General features: G+C 32.6%; 1 protein-coding gene across 2 annotated transcripts in view; it reads left to right on the forward strand.

Moving 5' to 3' along the window:
- The first annotated feature begins 304 nt into the window (after positions 1 to 304).
- Positions 305 to 24,205, forward strand: part of LOC114324798 (serine protease gd-like) — an 83,976-nt gene continuing 60,075 nt past the window's right edge. For both annotated transcript variants that reach the window (XM_028272647.2, XM_028272648.2), the window contains exon 1: positions 305 to 503. The gene's annotated coding sequence lies outside the window, so the exon portion shown is untranslated. The remainder of the gene's footprint in view (positions 504 to 24,205) is intronic.

Genomic DNA, 24,205 nt, shown 5'->3' on the forward strand with positions numbered 1-24,205 from the left:
AAATTAAGAATTCAGCTGGAAACTCATTCTGCGAAGCTCTTAGAGCAGCTGAAAATAGAGACCAATGGAAAAGAGTTGTTAGGAAAATTGGAAGAAATCAGGAAGAAATTGGAGATATGATATGGCGATTTGGCATAAAAATAGAAGGGAAAAAAAGACATTTTTTGATACCAAGGACTCGAAAACTCAATTTTTGCAGATATGCCGGTTTAATTTCACAGCGACGATATACTACTTTTCCTGTGCTATATGCAAGTTATTATTTTACCAATATAAAATTCATCTTAGTCTAAGTTAATTTTTATTTATTTTGTATTGGCGTAGCAAACTGTTGTTAGGTTAGAGGTTGGCGGTATCTCTCGAGATCAAGTTTTTATAACAGATAATATTTGACCAGAAAATTAAGCAATAATTATTTAAATGATCAGCTTTAGTAGTGACTAGTATAAATAGACACTTATAAAAGTGAAGTTTATTAAACAAACATAATATACAGAAAACAGGTAAGAATATGCCTAATTTTTAATTTATGGCTGCTTCTTTTTTTCTAAATTTTTGAGACCTATTGAAGTTCTTAAGATCTCTTAAGAAAGCTTATTACCCTCTGTCATAGCATAAGGCGTTTTAGATAATAAAGAAAAAAGAAATATAAGTTTAACTAAGCTTTAAATGTTTTAAAAAGAATTATAGTCCAGAAAGCCACTGCGAATCCGCTAGGAAAAATATTCCGATTCGGATTTTTTGCACAATCTTACTCAGAAAAGTGGGTCAAAAAATTTTTAAACGTATTTTTTGTTTTTTTCAAAAATTATTTTTTCTGCATGGAACAAATTTTGTTTAGGTTTTTTGGATCATTCCAAACAGAAAAGGTCTTTAGTGACTTTACTCTAAAGTTGATAGTTTTTGACATATAAGCGATTAAAAATTGAAAAACTGCGAAATCGGCCATTTTTAACCCTCAAAAACTGTGTGAAAAATTAAAAAAATTGGATAAAAATTCAATAGTATTTTGTATTTTGACAACGGCACCCGATTTGGGCGTCGAAACGTTAATAAAAAATCATTTTTTAATAATATTGTGGCTTATTTCCCATTCTAAATAGTTAAAAAAATTGGAATGTTGCCAAGGTAACTAGATATTCTTTAAACATCGATTGATGAAATTCCAAAGAGTTTTTTGAAATACAATATTCAAAACTCCTTTGTTTTTTAATTGCTAATCAAGCGTGTGCGACACTATTTTCCACCGTTGCATGTGTATACAGTATGGTGCAAATGAAAGGAATAAATTCGTTTTTTCGTAAACCGGCGACTTTAAGGAAAAATCCCAAAGAGGTCGATTTTTATTTTTAAGTTATGATATTGTGGCATATATGGTATACTAGTGACGTCATCCATCTGGGCGTGATGACGTAATCGATGATTTTTTTTAAATGAGAATACGGGTGGTGTGCTAGCTCATTTGAAAGGTTCTTCAATGCTCTATTCAGTAATATAAAAATTTACATAATTATTTATACAGGGTGTCCAAAAAATTTTTATTAAATTAAATTATTTGACAAATTGACAAAAAATTAAATTATTGGACACCCTGTATAAATAATTATGTAAATTTTTATATCACTGAATAGAGAATTAAAGAACCTTTCAAATGAGCTAGCACACGACCCCTATTCCCAGTTAAAAAAAAATCATCGATTAGGTCATCACGCCCAGATGGACGACGTCACTAGTATACCATATATGCCACAATATCATAACTTAAAAATAAAAATCGACCTGTTTCGGGATTTTTCCTTAAAGTCGCTGGTTTACGAAATAACTAAATTATTCTTTTCATTTGCACCATACTGTATATAGTATTTTTACTACAAAAACGTTATTACGTAGGTCGAAATTTTTGACGTAAGAGAACTGTCAAAACATTAGAATGTGACTTTTCATTATTGTCATGTTTCTAAAAACATGGCAATAATGAAAAGTCACATTCTAATGTTTTGACAGTTCTCTTACGTCAAAAATTTTGACCTACGTAATAACGTTTTTGTAGTAAAAATACTATACACATGCAACGGTGGAAAATAGTGTCGCGGACGCTTGATTAGCAATTAAAAAACAAAGGAGTTTTGAATATTGTATTGCAAAAATCTCTTCGGGATTTCATCAATCGATGTTTAAAGAATATTTGCCTACCTTGGCAACATTTAAATTTTCAGTTTTTCACATAGTTTTTTGAGGGTTAAAAATGGCCGATTTCGCAATTTTTCAATTTTTAATCGCTTATATGTCAAAAACTATCAACTTTCGAGAAAAGTCACTAAAGACCTTTTATGTTTGGAATGATCCAAAAAACCTAAAAAAAATTGTTTCATGCAAAAAAAATAGTTTTAGGAAAAAAACAGAAAAAAACGTTTAAAAAATTTTTGACCCACTCTTGGTGTTGGCAACGTGCACATGCTGATGGGAGGGCGCTACAAATTATGTAGCGCCATTTAGCCAAATATAGAGGTGAGGTAGGTTTTGTAGACCCTTATTTCTCCGAAGATTTAATATTTCTGCTTTTATTCATATAAAAATCTCAAAATGTTCAATTTGTGGATTAGGCCACTGTTGCTGTGAACGCCTTAAATATGAAATACATAGATGGTCGAGAATAAGAAAACACTTAGCTACACTTATAAATTGTTATCAATTTATAAGATTATCGCACTCACCTTTCGGTTGATATGACATAAATAGCAAGGACATCATAAAATCTTGGTCGCGACCTTCGCGATAAAGAAGAGGTAGGCATCGGCAGCTCCTAAGAAGTGGCATTTTAGACGCTAGATCAGAGATGGGGTCGAAGATGTGGTCATCCTGCATTCTTGTTAACTACTGTCTTTTGTCCGAATCACATAGATGAATCACTATACCCAGAGGGTCGCCATCGAGTGGTCTCACGGTAGTTCTTAGAATATAATATATTCTAAGAACTACCTTATGCACTTGCAGTTCGAGTAATAAATCCAGTAATTCCAAAATTTTTTCTCCATTTGTGTTTCTTATACCAAATCCGAAATTTCCAATCTTGTTTTCAAGAGTCTTTAATCTTTCTTTCAATGTAGTTGTTGTCTATAGCGTTTTTAAAGACTTCGTAAAAAGTATTTATTAAACAATTTTACTATATTTAAACCGTAAATTCCAAAAAATCACAGTATTTTCCAGACATTTTAAATTATTCCGTCTCGCTTATGTAAGAGAGCAAGGAATTTTATACGATTTGTTTTGATATTTCAAAATTTTGATGAATATTAAAATATTAAAAAACATCTGGTAAAATATTCATAATATTTTCTTTATATGTATATGACTCATATATTATTCTAAATTTTCAATATTTTAAGTAAGAACATTATGAATATTCTTGGCCATAAGTACATACTAAACGTGAACCAGAACATATTATTTAATTTTTAGTTAAATCTATTAGTATATATTAGTATTCGTATATATTTTAAAACCAGTCGATAACTCTGAACTGACCCAAACAATCAATAGTATCAAAAGCAAATCATCCTGTAGTACTGATGGACTATCTATAAAAAATTTCTCTAATCTCACAGAAAATGTGTTGGAAATCCTCGTCTCACTAATTAATGATTCCTTCGAAAAAGGTAAATTTCCAGAGTGCCTAAAGACAGCCATTATTATTCCTCTTCATAAGGGTGGCGAAAAATCTAATGCCTGCAACTATAGACATATTGCCTTACTACCGGTACTCTCCAAAATTATTGAGAGACTCATTAAAACTCGACTTATGTCCTTTATCGTTGATAACAACATTTTATCTCAAAATCAATTCGGCTTTTTAACTAATAAATGTACCACTGATGCCATGTTTTCTGTACTACATGACGTTTATCAAGCACTAAACAATAATCTTTATACTGCCACTGTTTTCTGTGAATATGCCAAAGCTTTTGATTGTGTAAATCACGACGTCTTGATTAAAAAACTAAATTTTTATGGAATTAGAGGTGTTGAAACTTTATTATATAATCCAAATTCTAATCTTTGCTTTATTACGCCCCTAAAATTATGTCACATTTAATACACGATTTTGGCCTTCTTAAAAAATCTATCTCAAAAAATGAGTGACAATTCCTAAATAAAATATTTGTCAATGTTCCATATATTTCAAAAACGATAGCTTTTTCAATTATAATAGTTCATAATTAAGTCCAAATTAATATTTGGGACTTTTTTGTACAATATTAATTCTCGATGTGTCTGGCGTAAAAGCTAAACTTAGCTTTAGTAAGTGTAGTCTTTTTAAATAAACCAATTAGGAAAAAGAAGTAATTTATTCTACAACCAAGAGACGGAGAAAACGGTTTGGGAATTAATACCAAATCGATACTTCTTCATTTGGCCTACATCGAGCCGGATTTTTGACCAGCATAAAACTTATGGAAAGTTCTTCAAGATTATTCGCCGACACAACAGCAAAAGGATATACTTGGTGAGATAAGTCCATTTATATACCCTTTGTTTCATTATTCTATTTGGCTATCAGTTATTCAAAGACTTTAAAATCATTAAATTCTGTGATTCAAAGACATTTTCGTGTTCCAATATCTTTAATAAAAATGGATGAGTTCAAAAAATACAGAAAAATTGCTAAGTCTTCTCTTACTCGTATGTATAACTGGTTTATAGCCAAAAAAGACGTAGAATTAGATGTTACCCAGTTCGAGACGCGATTAAGTAGACTTCATTTAATATTTCATGATTATGAAAAAGCACAAAATGAAATCGAATTCCTTGCATCAAATACAGGCAAAGAAGAAAAAGATAGAGAGTTTACAGAAAATCAATATTTCAAACTTGTAAGCGATTTGACCGCTTGTGTTAATAAATTTAAAGCTGCACCTTCTCAGACAAGATCTAGTTCATCCAGTGAGGGTTCTTGTAGTGCTCCAATAGCAGTTCGTCTTCCGGATATAAAAATTTCACAATTCTCAGGTCATATTAGAGACTTCAATCGTTCATTGAGCTCTTCGATGCGCTCATAGTGAAAAATGAGACATTAACAGATGTCCAAAAACTTGTGTACTTGAAGAGTTATTTAAAAGGTGAAAGCCTTCAACTTATAGGTTCATTACCGATAATTAATGAAAATTTTGTAATCGCGTTAAATATTTTAAAGAAGAGATACGAAAACAAATTCGCCATAATAAATTCTTATTTGCAAGCAATTTTTGATTGTAATGATATTTCTAAATGTAAGTCAGACACATTAAGAGAATTAATCACTACAATTCAAAAGAATATTTTGTCACTAAAAAATTTGAATTTAACTTCCGAAAATTTATTTGACTTAACACTTATATTCATTCTAAAAAAGAAGTTAGATTTTCAATCGGCTAAGGCATATGAATCTGAGAGGAATCACGATGAAATACCTACTTTAAATCATTTCTTAAAATTCTTAGAAAAACGTGCAGTAATTCTGGAAAATGTTGAAATTTCTAGTCCTAAAACTGCCAGAAAAAATTTCTCATCTCATTCGACAATGCATGAGGCAACTTCAAATCACCAATTTCAATTAATTTGTATCTACTGTAACAAGGTGGGCCATAAAATTTACACTTGCTCTGAGTTTAAAGATATACCTCATTCTTCCAAATTGCAATTTATTAGGGCAAAGAATTTATGTATAAATTGTTTTGGTAAACACAATTTAAAAGAGTGTAAATCCTCTAAAAAATGTTCTTTTTGCTCCAAGTCACACAATTCGTTAATGCACATAAAAATCGGCGAAAATCAACATTCTCCGCCAATGACTAGTAGTAAGCGTCATTCACATTCTCTATATAATAATGGTTCAAATTCTCAACCTAATAGCTACGCAGGTAACCATAGCTCTCTAATCTCATCTAATAGTTCTTATTTAGATAATACTGCTCATGTTCAAAATGGTAATAATTCATCTTCTCATCTCGATAGTAATTCAAATCTTCAAACCCGTTCTCTGGATATCCAACCAGTACAGGAAAATTCAGGAATAACAAATTTTCAAGGTCCTTGGAGAAATTTTACGGAAAATAACCCTACCGCAAATAATCATTCAGCGAATCACTCTGTTCAGTCAGTAAAAAATAGTCTTATTTTTCTGGGTACTGCAAAAGTAACCTTACTTGGTAAAAACGCTAATTTCTGCATAGCGAAAATTCTTTTGGACACAGGATCCCAAAATTCATTTATCGTAGAGAAGCTTGTGAACAAGTTACAATTAGATACGTATAACAAGTCAGTACATATATCAGGAATAGGAGGGAGTGGCTCGACTTGTACTAAAATGTCAGATATAACCATATTTTCCAATTATGATCGTCGAAGAAGTTTTCATTTTTCAGTAGTTGTATTACCCGAGATTACTTGTGCTCTCCCTCAATCAAAAATACTAGTGAAAAAATTAAATATTCCGGAACAATTCTTTCTAGCAGACGACGAATTTTTTAAGCCTTCTGAAATTGACATTCTAATTGGTTTGGATCTTTATTACGATATTGTTTTACCTAACTTCGTCAGACTTGGCAAAAATCTTCCAGTCTTACAAGAGTCTCACTTAGGTTTCGTGGTAGCTGGTACAGTTCCTGATCATTTTACTGTATCCAATATATCTGTTACAGACAGTAGTTCAGAAGTTTTAACTGAATCTAATTCACTTCTTTCCACATTACAATTAGACAGTCATTTGAAAAAATTCTGGGAAATCGAGGAAATTCCCAATAAATTCTATCTTTCAGAAGCTGATGAGGCATCTGAAAACCTATTCCGTTCTACAACCAAAATTTTACAAAATGGTAGATTTCAAGTAAGTTTGCCGCTGAAATCACCTTCAGAAAATCTAAAGTTAGGAAATTCTTATTACATGGCCAGAAAGCGTTTCATTTCTTTAGAAAATAAATTTAAAACTAATTGCAACTTTTATCAAGACTATAAAAAAGTTATTGATGAATTAATTGAACTTAAACATGCTCATTATGTACCCCTAACTCTGCTAAATGCCAAATCTTAAAATAAATATTTTATTCCGCACTTAGGTGTAGTTAGAGAATCCAGTTTAACAACGCGTTTGCGCGTTGTCATGGACGCCAGCGCCAAAAGTTCCTCAGGGTATTCCTTAAACGACGTGTGTTTAAAGGGATATCAGGTCCAACCAGAATTGTATGACATTCTATGTAGATTTAGACTTTTTCCTTTTGTATTCACGGTAGATATTAAAAAAATGTTCCGACAGGTCCTCGTGAACCCGGAACAAACTTTTCTTCAAAACATTTTATGGCGAGAAAACCCTGATGAAGACTTTAAATGTATCCAACTCGATGTTGTAGTTTTTGGAACCAATTCAGCCCCGTTCTTGGCAACAAGGGTTCTTAAAGAAATTGCTTGTCTAAACTTTTTAGAATTTCCTCTTGCGTCTGATGCAATTCTGAATCAATTCTATATGGACGATGGCCTTAGTGGTTCATATAATCACAACGAACTTTTCAATTTATACTCTCAATTAAATACCATCTTAAATAAGCATGGGTTTGAGTTGCATAAATATTGTTCAAATAGTGATTATTTTCTTAAAAATATTTCCAAAGATATTTCGGAAAATCAAAAAGCTGATTATGACATAAACATAGATGAAGTCCCAAGTAAAGTTCTTGGGCTAAAGTGGAGTACAGCAGAAGATACTCTTTGTATTTCCGTGCCTCAAGAAATCGTGCAGGGTCCAGTTACTAAAATAAAAATACTTTCTATCTTAGCTCAATGTTATGATCCGTTAAGCTTGATAAATCCTGTTATAGTAAAAGGTAAGATACTGATGCAAAAATTATGGTTCAAAAAGTTTCATTGGGACACCGTAATAAACGACGCTTGCATTCTTAAAGATTGGCACAATTTTATTGAACATATCCCCTTGCTTTCACAACAAAAAATAGCTAGACAATATTTTCGTCCGAAAACTATTAGCAAAATAGAAATTCATGGCTTTTCTGATGCAAGCATAGAGGCTTATGGTGCTTGCATTTATTTTCGAGTTCTTTATTCTGACAATGATATTTCTTCTACTTTAGTATCTTCAAAATCTAGAGTCGCCCCACTTAAATCAATTACCATTCCAAGGTTAGAACTTTGCGCTATGCTCTTGCTGGCGAAACTTGTAAACAAAATTCTAAAAGTCTTCGAAAATAAATTAGAGTATGACTCAATAAATTTGTGGACCGATTCTCAGGTCGCTTTATGTTGGTGCAGGGCACACCCTAGTAAATGGTCAGTGTTCGTATCGCATAGAGTTGCTCAAATTCAAGAACTGACGCAAAATTGTCAGTGGCGATACGTTAAATCAGCTGAAAACAGTGCTGACATTCTATCACGCGGTTTATCAGCCCAAGAAATTCTGGACAACAAGTTGTGGTGGTCCGGTCCTGCTTTTCTTCTTAATCATTCTTTAGAATTCTCTGATGAACCCCCAATAGCTGATCAGCTAATTACAGAGCACAGAAAAACTCGTTCCAATATACTCACAAACGCCAACTCAAAACCTCCTTGGGAACAATTATTTCAAAATTTTTCTTCTTTTTCTCGATTACGTCGTACTATCGCATATGTACTCAGATTTGTCAGTTGTTTAAAAGGAAACAAAAAATCTGATCCCCTCACTGTTGAAGAATTGGACCAAGCTCTATATTTTATAGTTCGGCAAGTTCAGCTAACCAATTTTTCTAAAGAAATTTCTGAACTTTCTGCAAACCAGCAACTATCAAATAAACAATTATTATCTTTAAATCCATTTCTCGATGAATTATTAATGCTGAGGATCGGCGGACGGCTTTGTAACGCCTCCATTCCCTACCAACAGAAACATCCCTTGCTTTTGCCACCCCATAATCATACGACCTCCCTCATACTAGAGTACGAACATAGGCGGCTCGGGCATGCTGGTGCTCAAACCGTTCTGAGCAATATTCGTTTACGTTTTTGGCCCCTTAATGGGCTTAGAGAGATCAAAAAAATCATTCGAAATTGCAATATGTGTTTTCGATTCAATAATCAAGTCTGCCAACAGATTATGGCAAGTTTGCCCTCTGACCGTGTAAATGTTTCTAGACCATTTCAGAAAGTTGGAATTGATTTCGGAGGATTCTTTCAAATAAAATCCTCAAGGCTTCGTAAGTCTCCACTCATAAAATCATACATTGCGGTTTTTGTTTGCATGGTCACCAAGGCAGTTCACATAGAGCTAGTTCTTGGACTGTCTACTGACTCCTTTCTGAACGCTTTAAAACGTTTTGTCTCGAGAAGAGGAAATCCGTCAGTGATCTATAGTGACAACGCCACCAATTTTTTAGGTGCAAAAAATGTCCTACATGAGTTGTATCAATTTTTCAAAACTAATAATAATGTAAATATTATCTGTGACTTTCTTTCACAAAATGAGACCAAGTGGAAATTCATTCCACCTCGATCTCCGCATTGGGGTGGAATCTGGGAATCCGCCATCAAAAGCGCAAAATTTCATATCAAGAGATTGGTAGGTAATGCTTTGTTCACTTCAGAAGAGTTTAACACTATTCTTTGTCAAATCGAGGCAATAATAAATTCTCGGCCCTTAGGTCCAGTTTCTAATGACCCTACAGATTTAACCTGTCTTACACCGGGACACTTTCTGATAGGGTCTCCTCTCACCGCTTATCCTGAAAAGGATCTTTCACATTTAAACGAACATAGACTTTCCACCTTCCAGCAGATTTCTAAAATTCAACAAGTTTTTTGGAAACGTTGGTCGGTTGATTACTTAAACCGCCTTCAGAACCGGCCTAAATGGGCTGAAGAATATTCTAACCTGCAAGTAAATAAACTAGTTTTACTCAAGGAAGATAATGTACCTCCAATGATGTGGCCGTTGGCGCGCATCATTGAAGTATATCCTGGTAAGGATGGCAAAGTCCGTGTGGTTAAGCTCCGTACGGCTTCCGGAGAGTTTATCCGATCCATTTCAAAGCTTTCTTTATTACCAAATCAAATTCAACCTTAAAACGACCAACATGCTTATTTCTAGTTTTGTTACATTCTTCCTAACACTTTGTTTTTTCTGTTTCTGTTACTGTGTAATTTAGTTGAAGCAGGGATGCTTCAACGCGGGGGAGAATGTTGAAACTTTATTATATAATCCAAATTCTAATCTTTGCTTTATTACGCCCCTAAAATTATGTCACATTTAATACACGCTTATGGCCTTCTTAAAAAATCTATCTCAAAAAATGAGTGACAATTCCTAAATAAAATATTTGTCAATGTTCCATATATTTCAAAAACGATAGCTTTTTCAATTATAATAGTTCATAATTAAGTCCAAATTAATATTTGGGACTTTTTTGTACAATATTAATTCTCGATGTGTCTGGCGTAAAAGCTAAACTTAGCTTTAGTAAGTGTAGTCTTTTTAAATAAACCAATTAGGAAAAAGAAGTAATTTATTCTACAACCAAGAGACGGAGAAAACGGTTTGGGAATTAATACCAAAGCGATAATTTCTTCAAGAGGTATTTCTTTGAATTGGTTCCAATCCTACTTGAATAATAGGAAACAACTAGTAAGAGCAAATGATACTGACTCTAGTCTCAAAAACATTGTATGTGGAGTACCGCAAGGGAGTCCTCTTCTGTTCCTTATCTTTATAAATGACATCGCTAATTTAAAAATCGATGGGAAAATTTTTCTTTTTGCTGATGATACCAGTATCACTTGGAGCAACTCAACTATTGCATCTCTTCATGAAACTATAACTTCGGATTTACTGACGATAAAGACCTGGTCTGACTCTAATCTACTCTCTTCTAATGTAGATAAAACAGTAGCATTATCCTATAAAGGAGCTCTTCAACCTTTGCTTCTTAATAACAGCCAGATCAGTACCGTTGATTCTGTAAAATTTCTTGGCATTTTTTTTAGACAGCAACCTACAATGGTCCCTTCATATCGATCCGTTAAGTAAGAAACTCGCCTCAGCTTGCTATGCAATAAGATCTGTCTCAAGGGAACTCAATTTAGCATCTTCTAAAATAACATATTTTTCGTTATTCGAGTCTCATCTTCGATATGGTCTTCCTTTTTGGGGTTCTAGTACAGCTGCTCAATTTGATGTTATTTTTAAATTGCAAAAAAGAGCAATAAGAAACGGTTAGTTTAATTCGTAAACACCTTCATGCCTTTCCAGCAAGGCCCATTCATCTTTACTCCACCAGAAATTCAATCTTTGATATTTATTTACCGATCCCATGCACTGAGTTAGTAAAAAAATCTATATTATATTCCGCAAAAAAACTTTACAACCATCTGCCTTTACAACTTAAATCTGCAACATTTTTTCCAAAATTCCTTAAACTGACAAAAGCCTATCTATCTAAAAGACCATATTATTCAATATAAGAATTTCTTAATGAATAACTAAGAAAATTGGGTTTCATACGCAGTAGCTTAAACTGTCAATCCCTAATGTTGTATTTTATTTGTTGTAAGTATGTATGTTCAATTTTCAATTTGCAATGTATATAAATTTTGCAATTAATTGTTTTTGTCTTTGGTTTTATATCTTATTTACTGTATATTGACGACAAGAATAAAAAACCGATAAACGCCGTAAAAATGAGTGGCGCATACAATATTCCAGCTACAAAAGAACTGATATGAAAATTACGTGGCGCGAAAATGTATTTTCATTTTGATGCAAAGCAAAATTCTAGTTTTATTTTAAAAGATTTTTCCATAATTTTTGCTAAATTTGAAGTAAACGCGCCACAACAGAGTAAATTTGATACAGTTTGAATTTTGAAACTCTTTTGTGGCGCGTTTACTTCAAATTTAGCAAAAATTATGGAAAAATCTTTTAAAATAAAACTAGAATTTTGCTTTGCATCAAAACGAAAATACATTTTCGCGCCACGTAATTTTCATATCAGTTCTTTTGTAGCTGGAATATTGTATGCGCCACTCATTTTTACGGCGTTTAGCGGTTTTTTATTCTTGTATCAAGAGTTTTTCAAGTTATATACAAATGAAATGTATAAAGTTGAATGCAATTTTTCTCGATTACACGTTAAACTTTATAAATGGTCGCCTTTGTCGCATTATCTCTCAAATGATCTAGTGTCCATCGAATGTACACTAGATTTTTTTTCTAGTCGAAATAGATTGAATAAAAATATTGGGATGGCCGGTAAATGAACTCGGATTGCCCGTTGCAGATCAAATTTAGCGTCGTAACCACTACAACTACATAAACCATTTCGGGAATAATCGTTAATTGGATTATACTTTTGTAGCTTAATAACTCCAATTAAATAGTAAACCATTTAATGTCAATGTTATCCAGATATATGCCCCTACTTCAGAAAAGAAATATGACAATGATGTTGAATCATTCTATAGTCAATTAAAACAGACACTTAACAATCTAAAAAGGAAGAAATCACATATATTATTGGAGATTTTAACGCGAAAATTGGTCAAGGACGAAGATCTGACCTGATAGGTGGATATGGACTAGGGGAGAGCAATGAAAGAGGCGATAGATTATACCTACCAGTTCTGTCAAGAACATGACATGATAATCGCAAATACATGGTTCAAATTACACAAAAGAAGATTATATACATGGAAGGGACCAGGAGATAACTCGCTTCATATAATTAGAAATCAGATAGATTATATTCTAGTAAACAAGAGATTTAAGAATGGTGTCAAGAGATCAACGACATATCCTGGTGCAGATATCGGTTCAGACCATAACCCTCTAATAGCTGACATCCAAGTGAAGCTCAAAAAAGTCAAAGAAAACCCCAAAACACCAAAATTACATATATCAGCATCCAACAAAACGCTAATAGAAAATGACCTGAATAATCAGCTAAAGAATTCAACAAATGAAAACAATACAGAAATATGGAACACGTTTAAAGATCTTACCTGGAAAGTAATGGAAAAATATACGACAACGATGCAGAGGCACAAAAAACAACAATGGATGACTGATGAAATCCTGGAATTGATGGAGCAGAGAAGAAAACTGAAAGATAACAAAACAGAATACAAAGAAAAACAAAAACTAATTAAACAAAAAATAAAGGTAGCTAAAGAAAAATGGATGGAGGATAAATGCAAGGAATTAGAAAAGTTGAATGAAAAACATGATACGTTTAATATGTTTAAAAAAGTTAGAGAAGTAGCTGGTCTTTATTATAAGAAAACTCCACATACTATAACCGATTCGTCGGGAAAAATGATAATAGACGAACACGAAATCCGAACTACCTGGTATAATTATATAAATGAACTGTATAATGATGATAGACCCGAAGAACTGGACACTTTAGATGAAGGTGAAGGACCAGAAATACTAAAATCAGAAATACAACATGCTATAAAATTGGCAAAAAACAAGAAAGCCGTTGGTCCCGACAACATACCTACAGAAATGTTAAAGCTCATAAATGAGGAAAACATTGGAATACTAGTCAAACTTTTCAATGATGTTTATTCGACTGGTGATTTCCCTGAAGATTGGTTAAAGTCCGAATTCATAACCCTACAAAAAAAACAACGTCCGAAAAACTGTAGCGACTATAGAATGACAAGCCTTATGAGCCACACCTTGAAAATCTTTCTACGTATCATCCACAGTAGAATCAGAGATAAATGTGAAGAAGATCAGGATGAAACACAATTTGGCTTCAGAAATGGACTGGGAACCCGGGACGCACTCTTTGCACTAAATGTATTATTGCAGAAATGCCGAGATCAAAGGAAAGACGTCTTTGCTGTATTTATTGACTATGAGAAGACCTTTGATCGAGTACAACATCACAAATTAATTAAAATACTAAAGGATAAAGGAGTTGATAGTCAAGATGTACGAATCATAGAAAAATTATACTGGCGTCAAACAGCGACAGCTTGCATAAATGGAAAATCAACAGAAATATGCAAGATACAAAGAGGCGTCAGACAGGGTTGTATACTGTCCCCACTGTTGTTCAATTTGTATTCAGATAGAATATTTAAGGAAGCGCTGCATAATTTGGAATGGGGTGTGAAGGTTAATGGAATTCTGATAAATACAATCAGATATGCAGACGATACAGTTATTTTAAGTGATGATATGAATGGATTACAACACCTTTTAAATGCCATTGACAGAGTGGGAAGAGATTTTGGCCTAAATATAAACTGTTCAAAAACAAAGTACATGGTATTTAGCCGTTTGGCCCATCAAGATTCACGGTTATATGTTGATTGTCATATGATTCAAAGAGTACCCAGTTTTAAATATCTTGGTTGCCATATTACTGAACAACTAGATCCAGATAAAGAGATAAAATGTAGAATCGAGATAGCCCGCACGACATTTTTAAAAATGAGGTCATTCTTCTGTAATGATACCTTGCAACTTCAACTTTGAAAGCGCATGATTAAATGCTACATTTGGTCAGTCCTCTTGTATGGTGTCGAAGCATGGACATTAAAAATATCCACCATTAACCGTTTGGAGGCCTTTGAAATGTGGCTGCACAGACGTATTCTAAAAATACCATGGACGGCTATGCTGACAAATGTGGCAGTCCTTAAGAGAGCAAATGCTACCCGCGAGCTGCTTGATAACATCAAATATAGAAAGATGGCCTATTTTGGACACGTAGTAAGGGGAGACCGGTATAATATTCTTCAACTTATTATGATGGGTAAAATCGAAGGACGCAGAGGAATTGGTAGAAAGCAGGCCTCTTGGTTGAAGAATATCCGGGAGTGGACAGGAATAAAGAAAGCAGAACACCTATTTAGAATAGCTCGAGACAGAGACAGTTTCGCCATGTTAATCGCCAACGTCAAGGGGACTTGATAGGGCACGTTAAGAAGAAGCTTAATAACTTCTAAACGGCTTAACCAATTTTGATCACTAAACATGAGTTTGAAACGTATTGACAAGTAGTATCTGATGCATCTGAGGTCAAGTATGAAAACTAAAGCTGTTACAGAAATGCTTGAGCTTGAAAAACCGTTTTTCCGTGTGGTTTTTTATCTACCTAGCCCTATAGCTGGCTTACGGGTAGTCAGAGGTCAAAAATTACACCGGTTCTAAATCGGCCCTCACACCCTCTTGAAACACAGAAAAAAAATCAGATCGGTGTAACTTTTCCACATACATACTATTGTGTATCAATTTATCAATGAAAGATAGAATAAAAACTTTATTAATTTTAATAAAACGCGGGCACATACATTTGATACACCCTGTATATTAATTTGTAACTATTTATTGTAAGTAGTTTTTAAGAAGTGGGTTTATCTTTAATGAGTTTTTTCCCTGAAAAATAAAAGACATTAGGAAAGAAAGTGATATGAATAGACAATAATTGTTCAGGGTATTAGGAGATTATAACGGTGCTTTGTTATGCACGAGGCCAAAAGCCACAGCTAATGATATCTTTAGAAAATAATGTAAAAGAAAGTTTGGAATTTTAATTTCTTTTTGTTTAACCCCGAGTAAATTTTGTAGAATTTCCCGAAAGTAATTATTATGATGGTAGGAATATTTTTGAAAGTATGCGTGGGTTTTTTCGAATGAAAAAAAGAATGGGGAAGAAGAAATGTCTCTGATTGGTTTGGCAATTTATAATGGGAAGGAGAGAAGGTTGAATTTTCAGATAGTTTTGGGAAAGAGGAATTATTATGTGACCGGCATCCCGGAAGAGTAGTCAAAGTTTTCGTGGATAGTTAAAAAGCAAGTACCAGTGGTTGTTTGATAGTGGAGAGTGGAGCTGAAAAGTGGAACGAGAGACAGATCAAATTGAGAAGAAATACCTCTTTGGTTCTGTAGTATTGTGAGAAGGAGAGGAGAGAATTTTGGAGTTGTTTGAATCGAGTACTGGTTAAAAGAGGTCTGGCTCGTTGTTTTTTTGGAGAATTAGTGCTGGTATGCTGCTGGATTGAAGCTTGAGAACGGATAGGGCTTTGATGGGTAGCCTAACATAGTCAACAAGGGAGAGCTGTTTGAGTCAAGAAGAGACATCATTGTGAGTGAAGCAAAAGGTCAGTTAATTTATGTGAAAGATTTTTTTTTATGTTCGGAAACTAAAATTTTGAGTAAAAGCGTATGAATTAAGATTCCAATATTTCAAAAATTAAATAGGAAGTATAAGTAATTTTGCGAATACCTAAATTTGTTTATTTAGCTTGTTTTATCAAATTTATCGGGAACAAACCGATAAATTTTTATTTGAACTAGAATAAATTTAAGAGGTAAAAATTTCATTCGGACAGCTATGTCCACAGGTTTTAATTGATCTATTTTTTGAGTATTGATTTTGATAATAAAAGATATTTCTCTATGCTTATTTATGTATTTCTATTTATTTCCCTTTCCTATTTTTCTTCCGATAAGAATCAACTAAGAGATACTGAAACCACGAGAGAAGATAAGTATAACATAAGATAATTTAGATAATTTTTTTGTGTTATAAAAAAAGGCACCCTGAGATTTTTTCTTAATTTTTTTTGTATGATTTGCAACAATTGGATAATTTAATTAAATAATTAATTGGAGTAATCAAATAAAGACTAATTGATATGAAAGTAATAAACAGCAGATCATAACCATACATACAATAGGAAAAATGAAAGAATACCCATGAACGAACATATAAAACACGCTGTATTTTCCTGTCACCGTGTCACACAAAAAATTGGCCAGCTCAATTACATGTAATAATTATTGTTACATGTACTTGCACTGGACAATTTTCTTTGTGACAGGATGACAGGAAAATACAGCGTGTTTTATATGTTCGTTCATGGGTATTCTTTCATTTTTCCGACTGTACATACATACATATCCACAAACATTTTCCCCTTTTTAAATAAAAATTGAGTTCTAATTCTGAGCTCGGTAACTTTTGAACGGTATAACCGATTTTCAAAATTAAACATGCGTTGGAAAGGTAATGATCTGTGCTATCAGAAGCCGTAAAGGTCGAACTTAGGTTTTTGAAATTTTTGGGAGTTTGGGGGACGAGAACGAAAAACAGACCCTAAATGGGAAGGGCCGTAAAATCGACAGCTTGGACCAAAATGGAGAAGTAATATGTGGATGGACGAGTCTTTTAATAAACTTTAAGATGGGATTTGGCTCAATTTTCAATTCAGTCAGGTTTATAAAATCGAAAATTTCGTGTATATAGTATATAGTGTCGCATGTAGAGGGGTTGCGCGCCACTAGCGAGAATTTACCGTTTTCTGGGGTCGCCTTGGTCGCATTCTCTCCCAAATGATCTAGTACTTACGACACCAGTGATAAGACAATCCGAGTTCATATCCCAGCCATCCTAATAATTATATAATTATGGCCAGCAAATGAACTCGGATTGCCCAATCAAACTTAGCATCGTAACCACTACAAGTACATAAACGATGATTGATTAATAACATTGATTTTTTCGATATAAACTAAGTTTCGATAACCAATAAATCGAAAACTATTAATTTTATCAAAAAAATATAAAATAATTTTTTGCTTACAATTAATGTTTTTACCAACATTTGCGGTCAAAATATAATAAAAAATTTCCACCCTCGAGATGGGGTGGCAACCACCCCATGGTAAAAGCGTCTTTCGGCATCATATAGATTTTGATCCTTGGACTATCCACTACTTATTTTCAAATTTTCAAGCAAATTGATCCATTCTGTAAAAATTGCGAAGTGAAAAGTTTAATTTCCTTAACTAATTATACTTTTAGAGCTCTATAACTTCTGAATGGCTGAACTGATGTTGATCACTAAACATGAGTTTAAAACGTATTGACAAGTAGTATGTGATGCATCCAAGATCAAGTATGATAACTGAACGTATTACAGGAATTATTAAGCTTGAAAAACGGTTTTTCCCATAAGAAATAGATTTGATCATATTTATGAAGCCTATAACTAAAAAATTCGAATTTTCCCAGATATGAGATATACACCATTAGACGCGTCCTGAGTCCTACAAACGCTCAGTTATTTGCGCAATTCGTAGGTTGAAATTTTGAGTAATTGTCGAAAAACCAAAATTTTTAAAGTTTAATTTTTCAGTTTTTCGGCTATGGTGAGCAGTGTGTATACCTCAGGTTGATAGCTTAAGCACCATTTGAAAGCTTAACTCAATCCTATTGATTTGGTGTATTTGCGGTTTTACTGTCTCTTTTTGAACCTAAGATATATACGCCCAAAAAATATGCTATTTTGTATCTACCTAGTCCTCTAGCTGGCTTACGGGTAGTCAGAAGTCAAAAATTAGACCGGTTCTGAATCGGCCCCCACACCCTCTTAAAACACAGAAAAAAAATTCAGCTCGGTGCAACTTTTCCACACACATACATACATACATACAAACATTTTCCCTTTTTTAAATAAAAATTGAGTTATATTTCTGAGCTCGATAACTTTTGGAAAAGTAATGATCTGTGCTATCAAAAGCCGCAAAGGTCGGGCTTAAGTTTTTGAAATTTTTGGGAGTTTTGGGGACGAGAACGAAAAACAGACTCTAAATGCGAAGGGCCGTAAAATCCACACCCTTGGACCAAAATGAGGATGGACGAGTCTTTTCCTATACTTTAAGATGGGATTTGGCCCAATTTTAATTTCAGTCAGGTTTAGAAAATCGAAAATTTCGTGTGTGTATATAGATATAGTGTCGCTTGTAGGGGTGTTGTGCGCCACTGGTGAGAACTACCGTTCTCTGTGGATTTATCTAATTTTATTAAATTATAGTTGTTATTTGTTATTTGTTGTTGATATTATTTTTCTTTTGACTGTATATAAGCTTTGTCTATAAAATTGTAAAAGTTTTCAGTGACAATAAAGCATATTTCTATTCTATTCTGTTCTGTCAAAAATATTATTGTAATATATGTATTGTAATATAATATGTTCATTAATAATTGGAAATATTTTAACTGTCTATTCTTGGGCTGAAAATATTATGGTTTAACCCAAATCACCTCGTCCGAAAATGCCTCATCGAAGATGGTGTCTTATAATAAGTTTTTTTTAATACCTTTAGAACACTTTTTTTTAGAAAAACGATAACTGGTTCACTTATTTATCTTTTAGAGACAATAAATCGATTCCATAAATTGCGAATTTCTAGTTCCGGTCACAGGCCTCCCTTTTAGATAGGGCAACGATTATTTTTTTATTGCATAACTTGTTGTCTTTAACTTTTAGGAATTTTTAATACTAGATTATTAAATTTTGAGGTATTTTAGTACTAATATGGTACTCTTGCTTTAAGTCGGTAAGATACACCGTTTTATAGAAAAATCGGTTTGAAAATTTTTCGTTCTTTTAATTTGAAAAAAAATTGAAAAATTTTAAATTAAAATTTTAAAAAGTGGTGTATTTTACCGACTTAAAACAAGATTAACTTTTAGTACTCGAATATCTCAAAATTTAATAATCTAGTGTCAAAATACTTAAAAATTAAAGACACAAAAATAATGCGATAGAATAACAGTTGACCTACCCAAAACAAACGCGTATGACCAGTACTAGAAATTCGCAATTGATGAAATCGATTCAGCTCTGGAAGATAAATAAGCATAATACCAATTTTCGTTTTTCTAAATAGTATTTTTTGAATTTTTTTTTTAAATTCAAAAAACGAAAAATTTTTTCAAAAAATAGACGCCTATGGCAGGTAAATGAAATTCGCAATTTATGGAATCGATTTATCTCTGAAAGGTAAATAGGCTTACCAGTTTTTGTTTTTCTAAATAGAAGCATTCTGGAGGTATTAAAAAAAACTAATTACAAGACTCTATTTTCAAAGAGCTCTAGCTCCCTTAGAAAGCATTTTCGGACTAGGTGATTTGGGTTAAACTCTAATATTTTTTTCACCTTTCAGTACCCTGTCTGATTATCAATCGTTGGCGATCATATTGGCCATAATAACTTTGTTTACGGCAGTTCTAAACAGATTAGCGGTGGTCTCTTGATACCACTCCCGGAGATTTTGGAGCCAGGATGTTCTTCTTCGGCCTGGGCCACTTCTGCCCTGTTTTATAAGGTGTAGAAGGTTATATCCCTCTGGATGTTTCATTGCATGGCCGGAGTATTGTAACTTTCGAATATTTACTGTTTTTTATATATAGATGCTCTTATTTATTCGATATGACCTACCGGTTTAAACCTAAAACCGGTTTTTTTACTTCGCAATAACCGGTTTTACTGGTTGTTTTTTCGTCCCGGTTATAACCGGTTTTTTCTTTTTAAAGTAAAAACCGGTTATTAGGTTTTTACGGTGATTAGGATTAGGTTAGGTATTATTTCGGATCTCAATCATAATTATTATTCTCAAGTAATTATTCCAAACAAAATTATAATTCAAATTTTATTTTAATTTATAAAACACAGAAGCAAACTGAAAGTGCAATCTCACATCAGCCAGAAACAATTATTAAGTTTTATTATAATATTTCTTTGAAAAGGTATTTGTTATCATAATATTTACATAAGGAGTGATCTGGTTGAATTAGACGCAAACATCATCTATTTTTCACACTTAACTCTTGACAATGAAAGTGGGTGAATGACTTCTGATTACCAAAAATAATGCTCTGCCTATGAATATCGAATTACTGATTACGAATACGGATCTCCAAGAATCTCGCTACGTTTTCAAAACGATACACTCATACAGGAAGTATTAAATGAGTTAAAATGTACCTATTCTACAAATATACAAACGTGTGAAAAGTCATACATGTTCTTTCGATAGTACTAATTTTGATCATATTGATATCGAGTCGAATGGAGTATCGCAAATTAAAGTGTATTGTTAATGTTACTCTGTAACCTATTGGATTAAAAAAACCGAAAACCGGTTTTTTCAAAAACCGGTTTTTTTTGGTCGGTTATAACCGCCAGGTTAAACCGTAAGCAAAAAAACCGGTATAACCGAAAACCGGTGTTTTGTCAAAAACCGCCATCCCTAGATCAAACCAACTGATCCACATCTTAAAGGCCTTCAATTTTTTCATTAGTATCTCTTTTTTTGTGTGAATTTGATGGTCTTGGACGAGCCAATTAGCCAGACATTTTGTTATTTTAAAAACAAACAAATTTCTTTTTTTCAATCAGAGGAATTTTTCTGTATTTCTAACTCTAAATACATAACAAACCAACATATTGCAATTATTATCTAAATAATACACTGTTTTGGTTGTAAATATCTTTCTTGTACAGCCGGTTCCTAAAAAAACTGATACGACTCTTAGTAAGATTTCATCATGTTGAGCAGTGTATTTGATTGATCTGACATTATATTTATTATGACAGAAAAATAATAAAATAAACAAACAACAAACAACTGATTCATGAAAAAACTAATAAGTATTTTAGAAAAATTTAAACGCAGGATGAAAGATTACATTTTATTACCGAGGGCGGAATGCCCCTTAGAATAAACAAGCAGTTTCTATTGAATGAAATATTTGAAATTAAATATCACACTTTTTTTTATTTTCAGCCCTGTAACTTATTAAAATAAATATTATAGAAGTTTTCAGGGACTTTCAGCCCTCGGTAATAATGTAGTCTTTCATTCTGAGTTTAAATTTTTCAAACATATTTATTAGCTTTCTCAGGATTCGAAAAAAAAAAGAATACAATTAAAATACATTGAGAATTTTGACATGCGTCACAATTTTGCATTAACTCAATGTAAAATTCTAAACTGTTGAATTCCAGCTTCCCTAATTATTTGACATCAAAAGACATTAGAAACTATTTGTAGATGATTTAAATCTGTATCGAAAACAACTGTTAAAATTGGTCTACGTAATTAGACATATTCCAAAATTTTGTAAAAATGTAATAAATTTCAGTTTTCAGCCCAAACTTAGGCCACACACAATGCAATAATGTTCACATTTTTGAACTGTCAATATTTTTATTTTATCATCTATTGTTTAAAAACAATACAGTTGATAATATACCCTCAGTTGCGGAGAAAGTATTAATAATAAAGTCTAATAACCGTGGAACAGAATAAGCTATCTGACAAATTTTAAGATTTGGCAGTGACATTGACAGTATGTAAATATTAAGTATTTATCCTTCAAAATACACTGCTCAATTTTCTACAAAATACGCGTCAAGAGTCGTATCAGTTTTTTTTGGAACCAGGTGTACATATTTATTTTTTTTGTATTTTTTTATATTTTCAATTTGTTTTTTATTAGTTTTTTATTATTATTTTTTATTAATTGTTTTTTTTTAATAAGCTAAGACATACACCCGATTCAACATCTAGGAGGTTTACATCTTCTTATTTTTTTTATTTTTTTTGCTTTTTCTTTTCTCTTTCTTTTCTTGTTCTTCTCTTTTTTCAATTATAATATACAATAATTCCTTAAATCTACAGGGTTTAAAAAAAATAAAAACAAAACAAACATGTTTGTTTTGTTCAGTATTGGGTCCTCTACTTTTCCTTATCTTTATTAATGACATTACTAATTTAAAAATCGATGGAAAATCTTTCTTTTTGCTGATGATACCAGTATCACTTGGAGCAACTCAAATATTGCAACTCTTCATGCTACTATAACTTCTGATCTACTTACAATAAAAACCTGCTCTGACTCAAATTTACTCTCGTTTAACGTAGATAAAACAGTAGCATTGTATTATAAAGGAGCTCTTCAACCCTTACCTCTTAATAACAGCCAGATCAGTACCGTCGATTCTGTAAAATTTCTTGGTATTTTTTAGACAGCAACCTTAAATGGTTCCTCCATATCGATTTGTTACGGAAGAAACTCTCTTCAGCTTGCTATGCTATAAGATCTGTTTCGAATGAACTCAATTTAGCACCTTCCAAAATAACATATTTTTCTTTGTTCGAGTCACATCTTCGTTATGGTCTTCCTTTTTGGGGTTCTGGTACAGCTGCCCAATTCGATGTTATTTGCAAATTACAAAAAAGAGCAATAAGATATCTGTTTGGCCTCAGAAGAACAACACATTGCAGAAGTTACTTCAAAGATCACCGAATTTTAACCCTTCCATCTTTGTATATTTTAGAAACTGTTTCCTTAATTCGTAAACATCTACATGTCTTTCCACCAAGACCTAATCATGACTACTTCACGAGAAATTCTACGTTTGACGTCTATTTGCCGACCCCGTCCTCGGAGTTAGTAAAGAAATCGATATTATATTCCGCAAAAAAAATGTACAACGATCTTCCCCTACAACTAAAATCTGCACCATCTTTCCCCAAATTCCGTAAACTGACAAAAGCCTACCTGTCTGAAAGACCATATATTATTCAGTAGAAGATTTTTTTAGTCAATAACTAAGAAATTACAGTACCCTTTGCACAAATAGTATTTTTATTATTTTTTTATCTATATTTGGGTGTCATATGCAGCAGCTTAACTTTTTAACTTTTAAACCTTTTTTAATAATTATTAGGTAGACTATGCATTTGCAATTTATTTAAATTTTTGCAATTGAATATTTCTGTTATTAACAAACATGTCTGCTTTGTTTTAGCAAAATTACTTAAATACAGGGTAAATTTTATTGCTACAATCTATATTTACAGTTTTTGATATGTTCGTAAATTGTTTCTAATGTATTAATATCTTCAGAAAAAAATATCAAATTGTTTAATATATTAAGATTATCATAAAATTTGTTTATATTTACTGATTGATGTGAACATTCGAGGAGAATATGTAGTAGATCACTTTCTATTCCACACTTACAGTTAGGTGACTCTGTGAGACCCAAACTGTACATATGAAGGGGGGTAAGAGCATGATTACATCTCAATCTATTTATAACTCATATGAAATTTCGATTTGATACAGAATGAAACCATCTTTTAATGGGAATTTCAGGCTGCATTTGTTTGTAATTACTACCAGTTGTCGTGTTTCGATAATACCTTTCCCAATTTTCTTTTTGGTGTCGTCTACTAATAATATCAATATCCGAAATGGGTAGTAAGTTCATGAAAAGTTCTTCGCCTATTTCTAGGGCGGATTTGGCTAGCCTGTCTACTATTTCGTTACCACTAATGCCTGCGTGTCCCTTTAACCATGATATAATGATGTTTCTT

The sequence above is a fragment of the Diabrotica virgifera genome, chromosome 7, assembly GCF_917563875.1.
Source record: "Diabrotica virgifera virgifera chromosome 7, PGI_DIABVI_V3a".
NCBI lineage: Eukaryota > Metazoa > Arthropoda > Insecta > Coleoptera > Chrysomelidae > Diabrotica > Diabrotica virgifera.